This window comes from Tamandua tetradactyla, chromosome X (assembly GCF_023851605.1).
Source record: "Tamandua tetradactyla isolate mTamTet1 chromosome X, mTamTet1.pri, whole genome shotgun sequence".
NCBI lineage: Eukaryota > Metazoa > Chordata > Mammalia > Pilosa > Myrmecophagidae > Tamandua > Tamandua tetradactyla.
The window spans coordinates 69,442,812-69,460,452 of NC_135353.1; the positions used below are offsets into that span (position 1 = coordinate 69,442,812).

A 17,641-nucleotide genomic window follows, 5' to 3' on the forward strand; every position below is an offset into this window, starting at 1 on the left:
CATGTTATTACATGCTTCATAAGTTTACCCTGTCTTAAAGCTGCATAGTATTCCATCGTATGTATATACCACAGTTTGTTTAGCCACTCGTCTGTTGATGGACATTTTGGCTGTTTCCATATCTTTGCAATTGTAAATAACGCTGCTATAAACATTGGTGTGCAAATATCCGTTTGTGTCTTTGCCATTAAGTCCTTTGAGTAGGTTCCCAGCAATGGTATTGCTGGGTCGTATGGCAATTCTATATTCAGCTTTTTGAGGAACCGCCAAACTGCCTTCCACAGTGGTTGCACCATTTGACATTCCCACCAACAGTGGATAAGTGTGCCTCTTTCTCCGCATCCTCTCCAGCACTTGTCATTTTCTGTTTTGTTGATAATGGCCATTCTGGTGGGTGTGAGATGATATCTCATTGTGGTTTTGATTTGCATTTCTCTAATGGCCAGGGACATTGAGCATCTCTTCATGTGCCTTTTGGCCATTTGTATTTCCTCTTCTGAGAGGTGTCTGTTCAAGTCTTTTTCCCATTTTGCAATTGGGTTGGCTGTCTTTTTGTTGTTGAGTTGAACAATCTCTTTATAAATTCTGGACACTAGACCTTTATCTGATATGTCATTTCCAAATATTGTCTCCCATTGTGTAGGCTGTCTTTCTACTTTCTTGATGAAGTTCTTTGATGCACAAAAGTGTTTTATTTTGAGGAGTTCCCATTTATTTATTTCCTTCTTCAGTGTTCTTGCTTTAGGTTTAAGGTCCATAAAACTGCCTCCAGTTGTAAGATTCATAAGATATCTCCCAACATTTTCCTCTACCTGTTTTATGGTCTTAGACCTAATGTTTAGATCTTTGATCCATTTTGAGTTAACTTTTGTATAGGGTGTGAGACATGGATCTTCTTTCATTCTTTTGCATATGGATATCCAGTTCTCTAGGCACCATTTATTGAAGAGACTGTTCTGTCCCAGGTGAGTTGGCTTGACTGCCTTATCAAAGATCAAATGTCCATAGATGAGAGGGTCTATATCTGAGCACTCTATTCGATTCCATTGGTCAATATATCTATCTTTATGCCAATACCATGATGATTTGACCACTGTGGCTTCATAATATGCTTTAAAGTCAGGCAGTGCGAGACCTCCAGCTTCTTTTTTTTCCTCAAGATGTTTTTTAGCAATTCGAGGCACCCTGCCCTTCCAGATAAATTTGCTTATTGGTTTTTCTATTTCTGAAAAATAAGTTGTTGGGATTTTGATTGGTATTGCATTGAATCTGTAAATCAATTTAGGTAGGATTGACATCTTAACTGTATTTAGTCTTCCAATCCATGAACACGGTATGCCCTTCCATCTATTTAGGTCTTCTGTGATTTCTTTCAACAGTTTTTTGTAGTTTTCTTTATATAAGTTTTTGTCTCTTTAGTTAAATTTATTCCTAGGTATTTTATTCTTTTAGTTGCAATTGTAAATGGGATTCGTTTCTTGATTTCCCCCTCAGCTTGTTCATTACTAGTGTATAGAAATGCTACAGATTTTTGAATGTTGATCTTGTAACCTGCTACTTTGCTGTACTCATTTATTAGCTCTAGTAGTTTTGTTGTGGATTTTTCCGGGTTTTCGACATATAGTATCATATCATCTGCAGTGATAGTTTTACTTCTTCCTTTCCAATTTTGATGCCTTGTATTTCTTTTTCTTGTCTAATTGCTCTGGCTAGAACCTCCAACACAATGTTGAATAATAATGGTGGTAGTGGACATCCTTGTCTTGTTCCTGATCTTAGGGGGAAAGTTTTCAATTTTTCCCCATTGAGGATGATATTTGCTCTGGGTTTTTCATATATTCCCTCTATCATTTTAAGGAAGTTCCCTTGTATTCCTATCTTTTGAAGTGTTTTCAACAGGAAAGGATGTTGAATCTTGTCAAATGCCTTCTCTGCATCAATTGAGATGATCATGTGATTTTTCTGCTTTGATTTGTTGATATGGTGTATTACATTAATTGATTTTCTTATGTTGAGCCATCCTTGCATACCTGAGATGAATCCTACTTGGTCATGATGTATAATTCTTTTAATGTGTTGTTGGATACGATTTTCCAGAATTTTATTGAGGATTTTTGCATCTATATTCATTAGAGAGATTGGTCTGTAGTTTTCTTTTTTTGTAATATCTTTGCCTGGTTTTGGTATGAGGGTGATGTTGGTTTCGTAGAATGAATTAGGTAGTTTTCCCTCCACTTCAATTTTTTTGAAGAGCTTGAGGAGAGTTGATACTAATTCTTTCTGGAATGTTTGATAGAATTCACATGTGAAGCCGTCTGGTCCTGGACTTTTCTTTTTAGGAAGCTTTTGAATGACTGATTCAATTTCTTTACTTCTGATTGGTTTGTTGAGGTCATCTATGTCTTCTTGAGTCAAAGTTGGTTGTTCATGTCTTTCCAGGAACCCGTCCATTTCATATAAATTGTTGTATTTATTAGCATAAGCTGTTCATAGTATCCTGTCATTAGCTCCTTTATTTCTGTGAGGTCAGTAGTTATGTCTCCTCTTCCATTTCTGATCTTATTTATTTGCATCCTCTCTCTTCTTCTTTTTGTCAATCTTGCTAAGGGCCCATCAATCTTATGATTTTCTCATAGAACCAACTTCTGCTCTCATTGATTTTCTGTATTGTTTTCATGTTTTCAATTTCATTTATTTCTGCTCGAATCTTTGTTATTTGTTTCCTTTTGCTTGCTTTGGGATTAGTTTGCTGTTCTTTCTCCAGTTCTTCCAGTGGACAGTTACTTCCTGCATTTTTGCCTTTTCTTCTTTTCTGATATAGGCATTTAGGGCAATAAATTTCCCTCTTAGCACTGCCTTTGCTGCGTCTCATAAGTTTTGATACGTTGTGTTTTCATTTTCATTCTCCTCGAAGTATTTGCTAATTCCTCTTGCAATTTCTTCTTTGACCCACTTGTTGTTTAGGAGTGTGTTGTTGAGGCTCCACGTATTTGTGAATTTTCTGGCACTCCGCCTATTATTGATTTCCAACTTCATTCCTTTATGATCCGAGAAAGTGTTGTGCATTATTTCAATCTTTTTAAATTTGTTAAGACTTGCTTTGGGACCCAGCATATGGTCTATCTTTGCTTCTCATTTCTTATGAAAGCCATTGACGCTTTTGTTCAATTTCCTGCCCCTGTCACAGGCAAACACCACACCCCCACACATACACGCAGATACACACGCACACAACACATACACACACACACACACACACACACACACACACCCTGCCAGGACCCACGTTTGGACACTGAATCTCTACATCTTATATATTAACGGACTTCATCAGCATTCTGACAAGCATGCTTAACACAGGCCTATATTCAGGCAGCACCTTTGCTCTACTCCCACACAGTTTAGAGTATTTTAACTCTGACCCGCCCCCACGTTAAGCATGTTTATTATCCAGTGTTTAGTTCTAGCTTGTTTTATTCCCCACAGCAGCCACCACCATGATGAGAACTGTTTTATACAACCACTGCTGGTTCTTATTTGCCCATGTTTGGCGTTTGATTCTGTTACCGTTCTTTCCTGCAGTTCATGTCACCTTTGTGTGATCATTTTCCTTCTTGCTAAAGCATGTTCCTCAGAAGCGCCTCTCGAGAGGTGTCTGTTGGTGGAGGGGCTGCTAGTGTTTTGTTCGTCTGGATGTGTCTTTACCTTCAGGTTAGGTTCTTCAGGAAGCAGGCCCTGAGATGGAATTTAGTGTGCAGGGCACTTATTCAGGATCAACACCTGTGGAAAGGGACCAGGAGGTGGCAGACGTCGGCAGAGGGAGAAGTGAGCTGTAATGCAGGCCCAGCAAAAGCTTCGCTGGCATGCATGGGGAGCTCCGAAGGTCAAACGACCCCTCAGAGTTATTCTGCACGGGACCAGAATAGCCCAGACATTTACAGCCCCTCTTGGATCGGTCATTTCTGGTGGGTCATCTCGGGAAGGGCGTGACCTTGGTTGGGCAAGGCAGCTCTCTGCAGCTCAGGTAATACCAGAAGGGGCTAATGGCCGACGGCTGGCTTCCAACCGCACACCCAGCAGCTGGGACAGAGGGATCTGGGGGGTCGGTGGGTTCTGTCTTCATGTCCATCTCTCCCTCATTCTTAAATAGCATTGTGGCTAGGGAGGCAACTCTGAATGCACAGTGATGCGTCTCTCATCACTCACCTTTGGTTGCCATTTGTTGATCAGAAGAGGATTGCTCTCAGTCTGCCTGTCATTGCTTTGTAGGAAATCTGTCCTTTCGTCTGCTTATTAGGTCACCTGGACCTCAGTGTTCTGTAGCTCTCCTAGGCTATGCCCAGGTATACTTTCTGAATCTAGCGACCCGTATCTTTGCTTAATTCTGGGAAATTACCAGCCATTTCCTCCTTGAATGTTACTCATCCTCAGACACGCCGCCCCCCCCCCCCACCAACACCACCACCATTTTCTCTTTCCAGTGCACCTATTAGGTGTATTTTCGGTCTTCTCATTTCGTTCCTTATCTCTCATCTCCTCTCTTTTATCCATTATTTCTCTTTATCTCTCTGAAGCATTCAGTATAATCTCTTTCATCTATCTTCCAGGTGATTAATACTCTAGCCCGCTGAGTATCATCTGTTGTTTGAAGTTACATGATTTTCTTTTTTTGTCTTGGTAGTTTTCTTCTAGACAGTCTGCTTGCCTTCGAAAAAAGTAATTAGTGGATGTTTGCTCATATATTTAAACGTATTGAACACCTATTTTAATAATCTGCATCCGATACTAAGGAAGACCTCTTTGGAGGTCGGCAGATTTGGTTTATTGCCTGTGTGGCGGTGGCTTGTTTTGTGATCGCGTGTATGTTTGGATAGGCTTTGCCTTTCGGAATATTGTTTAAGCCTCAGTCAGAGGTTGGCACCTACAGAACGGAATCGGTTTGTTTATGCACAGGTCTGATTTTGCGGCCAGGAATTAATTGGGCCATGCTGATTGTGTTCATTTGAGCTCCAAAGCCACATGTGGGCAGGCCTGTGATGACAAATTCTCCAGGGAACACGTCCTGCCTTCCCCCAACTTGAGCCAAGGCCGAGGGATGTGAGTTTCCTTGTCATCTCCTTTGCCCAGAGGGAAGCCGTCTTCCCATTCGCTGAGGGTGTCTCCTTCAATACTCTACGCTATATACGAAGGTCTCAGTTCTTGATTATTTTCTGGCTCCTTCCAAGTGCAGCTGAGCCTTTAAGTGAATATTTATGGTGCTTTTATCAATGCTTTCTCTGTGCTTGGAACGGGAGGGTTTTCACTTTCTTCATTCCACATATGCGTTGTCCCAAGAACAGTCATACGGGACCTTTGAGACATAAAAAGCAGCTTAGTGCCACGCAGTGGTATCGAGTGGATATCAGACCTACTCTGGAAGTTGCAGGACAACGTCCACTCACGTGCCAGGTGCCTTAGAGGGACTTGTTGCATGGCTGGGCCCGGATACGTCGCTCTCCCTCTCTGAAACGTCTCAGAGCGTCTCTCTGTGGACTCTCCAGCAGGATAGGCAGACTTCTCACACGGCGGCTCAAACCTCTCCAACAGCAAAGGAACCACCAGTCCTGTTAAAGATCAGGTGCAGAATTGGCATTATGTGACAGTCACCATACTCCATTCGTCCACAACATCACAGGCCAGCTCACATTTAAGAAGAGGGGGAGACTGCTCTCAAAAGGGGGACATATCAGATGGCTTATAAGGTAATGGAAGAAAGGTTTTTTAAAAGTCTCTGGAGGGCGGTGCAACGGTAGCTCCGTGGCAGTATTCTCACCTATCATGCCAGAGACCCAGGTTCAATTCCCGGGGCCTCCCCATGACAGAAAAAAGAAAAAAGTCGGTGGAACTACACAATGGTGAACGGTAAGTTAAACCGTGGACTATAGTTAATAGTACAATTATATAAAAGTGCTTTCATCAATTGTCCCAAATGTTCCACAACAATGCAAGGTGTTAATAATAGGGTGATATATGGGAATCCCGTATTGTGTGTACGATTTTTGTAAACCCACAACGTTTCTAATAAAAATATTAAAAATTGAAAGAGGAAAGGCAAACAGACATGAAGGAATGTCCAAGAATGAGAATCCTTCCAATATCCTGCCAGAGAGGACGTTGCAGCCACGCTTCTTGACATCCTGCTGGGTTTACCCGTACTAATCAATTGTTAGCTAGGCTAGTGTCGTGGAATTTTGGACTGGCTTTAGGCTTCCCTTGTCCCTCGTGTGGGGACGCGTCCATTTCAGTGATCCACATTCCTTTCATCTGAGCCAACACCCTTGAAGTGGCATGAAATTTCTAACTGATACACTCATCTCCCACAGATGAGGGTCTGAGCATAGACACACTCATAGGCGGAAAGGAGAATATAGGGAATGACTCGGCCGGGACGTGCTCCCATAGCTGCGTGTCCTGACTCAAGGCCACCGAGGGTTCACAAATTCCTCATGCTCCTCTCCCGCCAGGGTTCCTTACACCGAACCCGTCACTGTAAATCGTCCCTCTCCTTGATGCCTACAAAAGGAAGTACCCACTCCATCATTAACGGGGAAGGTCTGAGGCCACAGAAGGAATCTAGGAGGCTGAAAATAAGAAGCAGCACCCAACTTGTCCGCCATCCCCAGCTGTAGGTATTTGGCCACGGAAACAATATGCTTAGGTATATTCATTTGCATTAATTACCCATTGGAGAGCAAAGTAGTGAAAGCAATTGAATACTGCATTTCCTTTTTTCTGAATGTATTACCCAACAAGCAGGTTAATGCAGAGATGCAGGTTTTTTCTCTGAGCAAACGACAGTCCCAAAAGCTCAAAGGCTAGTCACATGCCTAGTGGACTAGACATTCGAATAAGAGTCAGCAGATCCGCTTGGGTTCTGACGTCAGTTTGAACAATGCAGAAGGCCTGCCACCTATCCTGAATCCCTTCTAGGAAAGGTCTCTTCATGTCTAGAAGCAATGGAATTCACGATGCCAGTTTAGTTATTTCAACGACATGGTAACCGTGTCTGTTATTAATTTTAAGGCAAAACTCCCAGTGATCCGTGCCAGAATACCTGATCAAGCACGATTTCCTCCCAAGGAGATATGGTCCCGCCCTTGTGCACCTCCCATAGGCTGATGTGATTCACAATAACCTCATGTGCAGGTAGACCTTGAAGCAGAGTAAAATCATGGGCAGGTTGCAGGATTTCAGAACATTCACGTGGCAACCGCAGAGGCAGCGGGTGTGAGTAGGGGGACCGTGACAAGCCTCACATGCACCCTTGGCAGCAGAGGCACAATCTGCTTGAAAACACCATGGGGAGGAGGCCTGATGCCCTCTTGCTGGCCTAATGCTTGCCTCAGGGAGGGGCCCACCTTGTCAGGTCTGTGATCCTAGATTTCTTGAAATCCCTTCTAATAAGGAGAAAGAATAAATCGCCCCATTTGTAAACTTCCACTCCTCCGCCAGCCTGCACCGTCCACCCTTTATTCATTCCTTCAGCCAGATGACAGACCCTGTTCAAAGAGAAGGGGCGTGGTGACCTGCCAGCGAACAGACGAATCCCGTTTTACTGGCCACTGCACTGGGGTAGGAGTTGTCACTACGCCGGGTTAAGGCGATTGGCTTTATTTGGTCAGGCGCATGAGCTTGATGTGTAAAGATTAAACCAATATTCACAGAGATTGAGCAAAAAGCGCAGGAAATCAACGTTTTTCTTTGTTCATCACCAACACACTCTTCATTTGATGGAAGAAGCAAGAGAGACGTCCACTCCCAGCTCTGAATTTCGAATCTGAAATCGCTGCGGTTAATAGCAGATGATATGAAAAGCAAAAACAATAGGCAGAGACCCACGCCCCCTTCTTGCCCCTTCTCCAATTGAGAACGTCACAGGACAGCCCTTATTGGCTCCGCCAGATAAAGCTTTCCACATTTTGGGCCAATCGCTGTGAGTGTTGGCTGCGGTTCTGTCATTGGCTGAGCCAGTGTAGCGTGGGGGCAGGGCCTGCTCTCATTGGTTGCTCCCAGCTTCCGAGTGATTAACGGGATAGCGGATTTTGAAGGTTTCTGTTTCAAAACAGAAAAGGCAAGGGGTTAGCCTGGAGACCAGTAGAATCAGATAAATCGAGGTGAATTGGAATAATGCTTTCAGAGGCCAAGGGGCTTGGGTCGATATCAATGGTTGACAGTTTACTTCTCGCTACTTCTGTACTGTGTTTTGGGGCCGCCGTTATGTAGAGCAACAAATTCCTTGATATAGGTCATAAAGAAGGAAGTTAAATTGGGAGTATGTTTGTTCTATCAATTCTGAATCCCCGCGGGTGCTGCTTATACTTTTTCATTTGCAATGGTAAAACTGTTTCCCTTAACATCGCCTTTTCTCCAAACACAACACTTAGATCGGGACTGCTCGCTCGCTTACTGCACGTCTTCCTCATTCACCACTGACAGATTTACTCATTTTCCCTTCCAGCCTTCAACCCAACCTCAACCTTCCTCTGCGCAGACGAGATTTCTTATCTCACTTATCCCGCTCGCACAATCCTCAACCCACAGCCCAGACAGCCTGCATTTAACTTGGCCAGCATGTTTTACTATGCTTCTATATGCTTTCTTCACTTATGAAAACAGCCACTTCCAAGCCGTGCGATGGTGGCTGTGACAGAATTCTCGCCTGCCGTGCCAGAGACCCGGGTTCGATTCCCGGTACCTGCCCATGTAAAAAACAAACAAACAAAAAAAGACAAAAAACAACCACTTCACACTATAGTGCTCCTATTGGATGTGCTATCTTAAAATGACCTCTCATTTTACAGAGGTACTATATGTATGAGACCACACGCAAGAAAAGCTTTGATGAAATATTTTCATGGACTCTTGTTAAACACTGGGCATTTGAAGCAGGAACAATTTTAGCATGATAGAAATTAGGTACATAGTGAAATGCAGGTCTTTGAACTTGTCTACAGGTCTTTCCTGAAGAGGCTGGAGGCTCTGAAAACAAAAAGCTGCTGTCTTTCAAAACATTTATTAAGGGTTTCTAAGAAGATCACGTAGCTCTGCTCTTGGAGATTTACTCCTTGCTCATGTAACCTTATTTCTTTTCTTTTCCTTTTTTTTAAAACTTTTTAGTGTATAATATATATATACACACAAAGATATATATATACAGAAGAGAGGGAAAAGCAATAATTTTCAAAGCACACTTCAACAAGTCATTACAGAACAGACCTCAGATTTTGTCAATAGGCTACCATTCTGTCATCTCAGATTTTTCCTCCCAGTGGCTCCAGAAACTGGAGGCTAGAAAGAGATTTTTTAATATGGTGATTCAGCAGCCACACTTGTTTGTAAAATCAGATTATGTCTGTCATCCCTTCTCCTCCTTTAAAGCTTCACCCCATCTATAGGGATCTTTGGAGAATGCCTGTTCTTACTTTTCAGTGCTGGCAAGGGGTTTCCAAACTAAAGGATAGGAGAATGTAATTAACTGATAATCCTGGAGAGACTGGTCCCTCTGGGATTCAGGATTTATCTGACCTAGGAATTCTCTGGGAATTGTGTGTTCCAGGAACGCAAAGCTAATGCAGGAAACCGTTATAGAGTCTCAGTTCGAGCCCTAGGCGTTCTTAAGAGTCAACAGGAGTGAAGTTGATTGCAGCGTACCAAACCATAACAATTAGCACTATCTAACTGAAGCTTGTCTCCAGAACAGCCTCTTGACTCCGTTTGATCTCTCTTGGCCACTGATGACTTATTTTATTACACTTCATTTCCCCCTTTTGGTCAGGAAGGTATTATCGATCCCAGGTAGCCAGGGCCAGACTCATCCATGGAAGTCATACCCCATGCTGTCAGGAAAGTTTTCATCCCTCAATGGTTTGTACCACGTAGTGGGGAAGGTAACGATTTTCCATGCAGAGTTGAGTTTAGAGACAGAAAGTTCACATCTGAGCAACAAACAGGCTTCTTGTAAGCAACTCTTGGGCCTTATTATAAGTAGTCTTAACTTCTTCCCTACAGAAGTAAGTTTCATAAGAGCAAGCCTCAAAATCCAGGAACTGGCCTAGTTTCCTGGAAGTCCCCAGTGGTTGGGAGGTTTCACAGATGGGTGAGTTTAATAGTTCCATACATATCTGTATATATATTTTTTCTTCCCTTCAGATCCCTAAGAGACTCTACCGATACTTTCTTTGTACTTTCTTCTTTTTTCTTTTAAAGTCTTTATTGATATATATTATATATTCACATTCCATGTAATCATACAATGTGTACAGTCAGTGATTCACAACACCATCAGAGAGCTGTGCATCTATCATCACAGTCGCCTCCTTCTTCCTTCTTTTGGGAAAAATAATATAAATATTTAAAAGCAATACATTTGAAAGCACATCGCAATGATTACTTTTAGAGCAGATTTCAGAGTATGGTATGGGTTACAATTCCACAATTTTAGGTTGAGTGGCAACTTCTTCCATGAGACCTCAACATTATCCCTTTCCTTCTCCGGGCTTCAGTTTCTTCACTTAGTAAATGCATATAAGTATGCCATGCAGCATGCTTCCGTTCTGCTCTAGGCTCTGCCATAAAATTTCCTCTTTTACTTTTCCCCATAAATGTAGCTGCTACAGCAGAGATTCAGTGCTATCTGTTTTTCAATTAATAAATGGATTCAGGGCCCTAAGTCTCAATCCCTGGCTGATTGAAAAAAACAAAACTCCTCTAAATTGGAAAGTGAATCTAGTGATTAGAGAAGCAGTCCGGCATTAGGTGTTTTCGAAATGGAGGGCAAAACTACTCCAGAAGAGCACTTATTTTTCCCATCTCCCATCTATATGAATATTCACTTAGCAGCTATGTGTCTTTCGCCTCCCTCCATGTACCTTCCATCTGCTCTCTCTCAGTTCAACACTTACACAGTCAAGGGTGGAATCAATACTTTAATGACAAGGATGGTTACCAAAGCAGTGGGAGGGGCAGAGGAGTGCTCCCGCGGTCCTTCGGCCAATCAGAAGGCTGTAGCGGCGTCTGGGAGGCGGGCCCTGATGATATCATCAAGCACGGTTGCCCGGGTGAGGTCTTAAGCTTTGGGGAGAGAGTGGGCGGAGGCCCACAAGAGGAAAGTCCAGGTAGAGCCGGGAGGCGAGCTCGCGGGCTCTCGGCCAATCAGGGAAAGCTGGGCGGGGCCCGGGGTTCCTGCCCAGGGTGCCCGCCCGGGACTTATAACTGCAGAGCTCTGCGCGGGAACGCTACCCTAGCGCAGAGTGAGGAGCTGCACGCACCGGGCAGTTGTCTCTTAACTGTGTTCACGTCTTCAGGTGAGGACCAGCGGCCCCTCCGGGAGCCAGAGGAGGCGAACGCCCGGGGGCTGCGGGTGCGGTGTGTCGGGTCTTCGCACGCTGGAGGGGCCGGTGTCCGGCTGGCCTTGGAAATCTGCGCTGCCACAGGGTGAGTCTGTGCTTCTGTCTTCCTGCCGCATCTTCCGCCCCGAAGCCGGATCCCCCGGGGGTGGGGCGGGGAAGGCCGAGGGAGTGGACGCCCAGAGCCCACCCCGCCGCCGCGGTAGCTACAGCTCCGAGGCTGCGAAGACGAAGCCGCCCCTCTCTCCCTCCCCCTGGAAGCCATTAGGCTGGGCGCCCACAGCGGTAGTCATTAAAAGATGTATGCAAATTGCTCCTGAAAGTCAGTGCACCAGCCCTGTCGTTAAGGTTGGTCCTGGTTTCCCTAGCTTTGCAGATTGCAGTCTGATCGCTCAGCAGAGATTTTGGGGTGACCTCGACTGGATGGAGGCATATTCAGGACTCTAGCTGATTGGGCGGCCTCTATTCTACTCTGGGCCCTGGACGGGTCCTACCCCGCGAGGGTGGAGCTAGGCATGCGCAGGAGACCTCTGCTTTCCAGTTTCTAGGATGTCCTATGGTCAGTTCGGGATAAATGGAATGTTTCCGGGGTACCAGGCATTCATCCTGACCACGGACGGCCACGCACCTCTAAGCCTCATGTCCTTGCCTCTGCTTTTGGAGACAGAGAAAGTGGTGCAATAAGACAACTGTATTTGGTCTGTCCAGTTCTGCTCTTGTGCCAGGCCTGATCCTAATTAGTTGTTCATTTCTTAGAGCAGTTACAAGCCAGTGGCACCAGGACCTTGTTGTGAGACATGTCATTAGTTATTTCCTGATCAGATCCCTTCCCTCTTTTATTGTCCTATTGTTTCTCTTTTAGTCTACTGTCTTCGGTCAGGTCAAAATGGAAAGAACCTAGTTCAACTTAAGCCATGCTTTTTATTTCCGGCTCCCTACCCCCAAGTAATAAAACGCCCCCGCCCCAAAGTATTGAATAGAAAGTGAAGTTGCTTAATAACTAACTGGTTCAACCCAGTCCTTAATTTTCTTTTTTATCCCTACCTGCTCTTGGGCTTTTATCACCTCCATTTTACCTTTGATGTCATTTTAAAAGAGTCGGACGTTTTAGCTGCTGGTTTCTAGAGCATGTTAGTTTCTTGTGCATCCTGATTAAAAGGCAGCTACTGCCTGTTAGAAGCAGAGTGATGATGTGGAATTGAAAGTATACTAATAAAAACCTGACTTTTCTGATCTCTGTTGGTATTTTCCTATTGAAAATCAGAAAGTAAAATACACACTGATGGCAAGTGTGAGGATTTTGGGTGTGAGTCCTTAGTTTGAGCATAGTTATGCCAGTTAAGCTTTTAAAAATGTTTTGTTTTTTTCTTTTAGGAAAGACGAGTGATAAGCCAGACTTGTCCGAAGTGGAAAAGTTTGGCAGGTCAAAACTGAAGAAAACTAATACTGAAGAAAAAATACTCTCCCCTTGAAGGAAACTAAGTCACGGGGGTTTCTAATAAGGCCAATCAGTGGTGAAAGTTCAGTAAATAAACTCTTCTAAGTAAATTTTGTGACAAAGTAAGCAATAATTAGAGTAGCATTGTATTTAACAAAATAGCTAAAAATATGAAATTGTCTTCTGACTTGGATTATATAAGCGATTCTTACATAATAGGCCCTAGTAGCAATGGGGGGACAAAACAACTAGTTCCTTCTTGGAAAATTACTAATACCATTTAAAAACCTATCTTGAAACATCGGGCATAGCGCTAGAAAAATCTCAGTTTTGTCCACTTGGTGGTTGTTTGGCATTTTTCTGCATCTAGCAGTTGGGGTCCATGATCTGATCCCTAAAGAACCAGGTGAACTGTAGTTTTTGCTTCCTCTGCCTGATAAGAAGATGAGGTGGAAGTGCAAGTTTAGATCTTGGGTATACTCAAGGCTCCCAGGCTCAAGGGAAAAGTTTTGTTTTCTGGAGTTACAGCCTGCTGGAAAAAGTATATTCACAAAAGCTAAGGGGCGCTTTTTGTCATGACATTATATTTGAGGGTTCCAAAGTTAGTTAAATTTGTCTGAAAGGATATAATTTCTTAATTGTATAGTGATAGATAAATCTGAAGAAAATGCTTAACTAGCTCCTCAGTCTCAGAGTAATCTATGGAAAAAATGGTAACACCATAAGTCTACCTCTTGTGGAAAAATTACAAAACAGCTGATATAGATTCCAGTGAATGTTCAGGGGATTAACACGCACCCAAAGAAACACACTGGCACACACACACACACAGCTCACTGTGAGGATTTGTGAGCAGTGCTTTGGTGTTATAACTTTAAAGCATGTATGGTAACCTCCCATTGCTTGGCAGGGAGCTCTTTTTGAAGAAACTGAACTTAATCTTAGGAAAACACCCTCTTAATAATTTATTCCCCCCCCCCCAGCTATCCAGCAGGAGAAAGAATGTATCCAAACATCATAAACCGAGGGTCTCCTTGCAAGAGCAAATTTGAGCATGACCTGCATGTTTTGGTTATAGGCTTGTTTTTTGTAAAGTAACATGTTTGTAGAGAATTTAGGTATCTTTTTCTGTTCTCTCACCCATACTTCCTACCTCAGAGGTCAGGGTTAGCCAACGCTCCATTACTTTCATTTTAAAACACCCATTGGTGCGCAAATTCCAGATGGTTGATGCTGTCAGTAGTCTCACCATCAATGACCTTTGTGTTTGTAGCCCTTGCACTCCCTACAGGATAAGCCACATTTAACTTTCCACAACGGGTGCCTCCATTGCTCCATAATCTTCATGAAGTTGTATGCCCTAGCAACTTCTCACAGTTTATTTTTATTTCTAATTTGACAATAAAATAGAATCATTATTTTGAGGCTCTTGTGGTTTATTCTTGGTGGTTTTGAAATGAATGCACATGTACGAGGATACTCTTTCCAACCAAAGAACATGGTTTAAGGAAAGCTGCTTTAGCAAATTATTCACATGGGAAATGCCCTCTGTCAGGTCCCGAGGGTCCTGATGGAGTATGCTGGATGCTTTTTCTCTCGAGTTGAAATCATAGATTTAGGGAGCCTTTGGAGAAGAGGTAATATGGACCAATTCCCTTATGCCATAAAAGAGATGAAATGAAAACATAAGGCCTTAAGTGATCTACTGAAGGTAAATAAGGATTAGAAATCAAGCTGGGCTCTCTTGCCTCCTGGAAAGTATATTTCAATTTAATTAGAAGGGACACCTGAGGCTGGGGTCAGATGGGGAAGGAGACAGGAGTCACTTGGTAACATGCACTGTGATAAGCACTTCATGTATTCTATTGAGTATAAACTCAGATATCTAATACGTGCTAATGACGCATAACACTGCACTTCTGGTATGGTTGTTGTACTGAATGGGAATTTACCATTTTATGAGTCAAGGATTATTAATGTTCACAGTGAGCTTAAGGAGTACATATAAATGGGCACGGTCCAATCCCTGTCCTTGAACAATGCATTTATCACTTTCAGATCAGTTTTCAATCTCACCTATAAACAAATCAATTAGAAAGGTGAACACCTGGGTACACAGTCCCAATGTTTAGTTAGTAAGGTGCCAGAATGCGATATACCAGAACCGGAACAGCTTTTCAAAAGGGGGATTTAATAAGTTCCAAGTTTACAGTTCTAAACCCATGAAAATGTCCAAATTAAGGCAAGGCTATAAAAATGTCCAAATTAAGGCATCCAGGGAGAGACACTTTGGTTCAAGAAGGTCGAGGATGTTTGGGGTTTCTCTCTCAAATGGACAGGCACGTGGCGACATCAGGAAAGTCAGGTGTGCTCTGGTGGTGGTGTTGTCAAGAAGCAAGAATAATTCAGAGTGGGTATCTTAGTGAATTTTATCTAGAAGGAGGGAAGAATACAGCAAGGCTAAGGATGTATTTGGTAAAGAAACAAGTCACTCACAGTAGCCAGGAGAAGGAGTGTTTGATTATTTTTGTGGTTTGCACAGTGGTCTTATACTTTTCTCGCTTCATTATAGTCACAGAGTGACTTTTCCTGAAGTTGGTGTCTGTGAGATGGTTTCCGTTCAACAGGAGAACAGTACCATCCAGCTGTGAATAAGCCAATTCATGATGGAGAATGATAGGACGGCAGGCAAAGCAAACCTGAGAGGCTGAGTACTTAAGGGGACAGACAGTGTACTGGACTAGACAAAGCCAGGTGTAGATGAAGGATGAAGCCAATGAGGACGGCCAGACCAGTTACCCAGAGATAAAGATCTTCTGAATTGTTTTCATATCTGAGCGCATGATGGGGAAACTTGGACACCACTGTGCTGGGAGGAAATGGAACCAGAGATAACCCCATATCTGCTTCACTCTCATGTGCTCTGTCCTGACCACCGAGATTCGGTGCTGTCCTCTTACAGATGAGATCGGCACAGGGGAAATGACTCACTTCTTCCCGGGGGTGTTTATTCCATGTAAAACAACGAGCCAACAGACCGAATAAGTCCTGAAATGCCGAGGGGCCAGCCCTTCTAGAACATCAACTAGTTCCATTTCCCTACTCCATATTATCGACAGCCCCTTGCAACATGAAAAAGTTAGAATGGGCATGACCCAAATACCCCTGAAAGAGAGGGAGAAAGATCAAAGGTGGTAGTGGAGTTGCACAGAGAAGGCCGAGTTTGACAAACGAGTATGAGTGCTGAATCATTATACTGATATTTCTTGTAGCCTCCAGTAGCTTAGAGCAGCTAGAAAGAAAAAGCCAAAATTGTGGCATTGTAACCCATACCAAACTCTGAAATCTGTTCTACAAGTAATTGTTGTGATGTGCTTTGAAATTTAGTATATATACACACACACACACACACACACACACATATATGTATATATGTTATATGTTATTTAAAGAGAATCAGGAGTATAACAGAGGAGATAGGATTTAACAAATGAGTACGACTGCTGAATCATTCTATTTCTGTTTCTGTTGGTTCAATGTCTCGGAGCAGCTAGAAGAAAAAACGAAAAATGTGGGACGGTAACCCATACCAAACTTTAAAATCTGTTTTAACCTACTTGTTCAAATGTAGTTGAGAACTTATTGCTTTTTTTGTATATATGTTATAGTTCACAATTAAAATGATTATTAAAAATCTGCTCTGTAACATCTTGTTAAAGTGTATTGGAAATTTATAGCTGTTTTGCATATATGTTATATTTCACAATGAAAAGAAACATTACAACAACGAAAAAACAAATGAGCCAACAGGTAGAATGTAGCCTGTGCAGCCAGGAAAGGACTGGGTTGAGATAAGTGAAGTGTGGCTGTTTATGTTCATATAGTGCACCATCACACATGCCTGTGATTTTCAAAGAGGAAAGCATGCTGAGAATGAAGTTTTCAAACTTTGTCTTCTCGTGCTGTTTAGTGCTCAATGTAAAGTATGAATATGTCATTCTTTCTCCAGTAGAAAGTCAATTTCCCTTCAATTATGAACATTCACCTCTGTGCTTTAATCTAACAGGCTGTACTCAAGCCTTCTGCCAGATCACTTATTTTCCAAGCAGCTGAAAATATTGTCTCGAAGGGAAGAAAATGAGTGAGTCCACTCAGGCATATTTGTTTTGAGAATACAATGGATGGCATTTAAATGGCATCTTGCTCTATCACATAATTAGGCAGATTCAGGAATTTTGTTCAAGTTTCCTATGAGCATGTATAAAAGCAACTTAATTTTGCCCTCGGTTTCTACCTGCATTATCTATAAGTAAATATGTTGGGAGGCAGATTGTAATGGCAATTTGCTTTAAAATGAAACACTCTCTCAGAAAACAAGGAACAATGTTCCTTGAGGGTTTCTGCCAGGGTTTGTCAGTGATATTCTTGCAATAGTTATGTCATTCTGAAACATAAATGATACTTAACTTTCCTCCTCTGTTAAAAAGAATAATCATGTAATTGATGTAAAATTGTAGAAATGAAGGCAAATAGTTGTCGCAAACGTCACAGTAAGTTGAAACTAGTTTTCAAATGGTTTTCAAGTGTCAGAAAAGAAACCCCAAAAGTTGACCGTAGTTCTATACTCACTTGTTGCAATGTACTTCACAATTTATTTCGTTTTTGTTGACATGTTAGCATTTTTTAAATTTGTTAACATTCGGATTAAAATGTTTTAAAGAATGAAGCAAGCAAACAAACAAACAAAAAAAAACGTGTGCTGGTTTGAAAGGATGTATGTCCCCTAGAAAAGCCATGTTTTAATCTAAATTCCATTTCA

The 17,641-nt window shown here is 42.5% G+C and overlaps 1 long non-coding RNA gene across 1 annotated transcript; it reads left to right on the plus strand.

Annotated features, from left to right (window-relative positions):
* Positions 1-10,825: 10,825 nt before the first annotated feature.
* LOC143670503 (uncharacterized) lies at positions 10,826-15,281 on the plus strand. Its single transcript, XR_013169385.1, has 3 exons — positions 10,826-11,153; positions 11,343-11,472; positions 12,759-15,281. It is a non-coding gene; the product is annotated as an uncharacterized LOC143670503 (long non-coding RNA).
* The last annotated feature ends 2,360 nt before the right edge of the window (positions 15,282-17,641 follow it).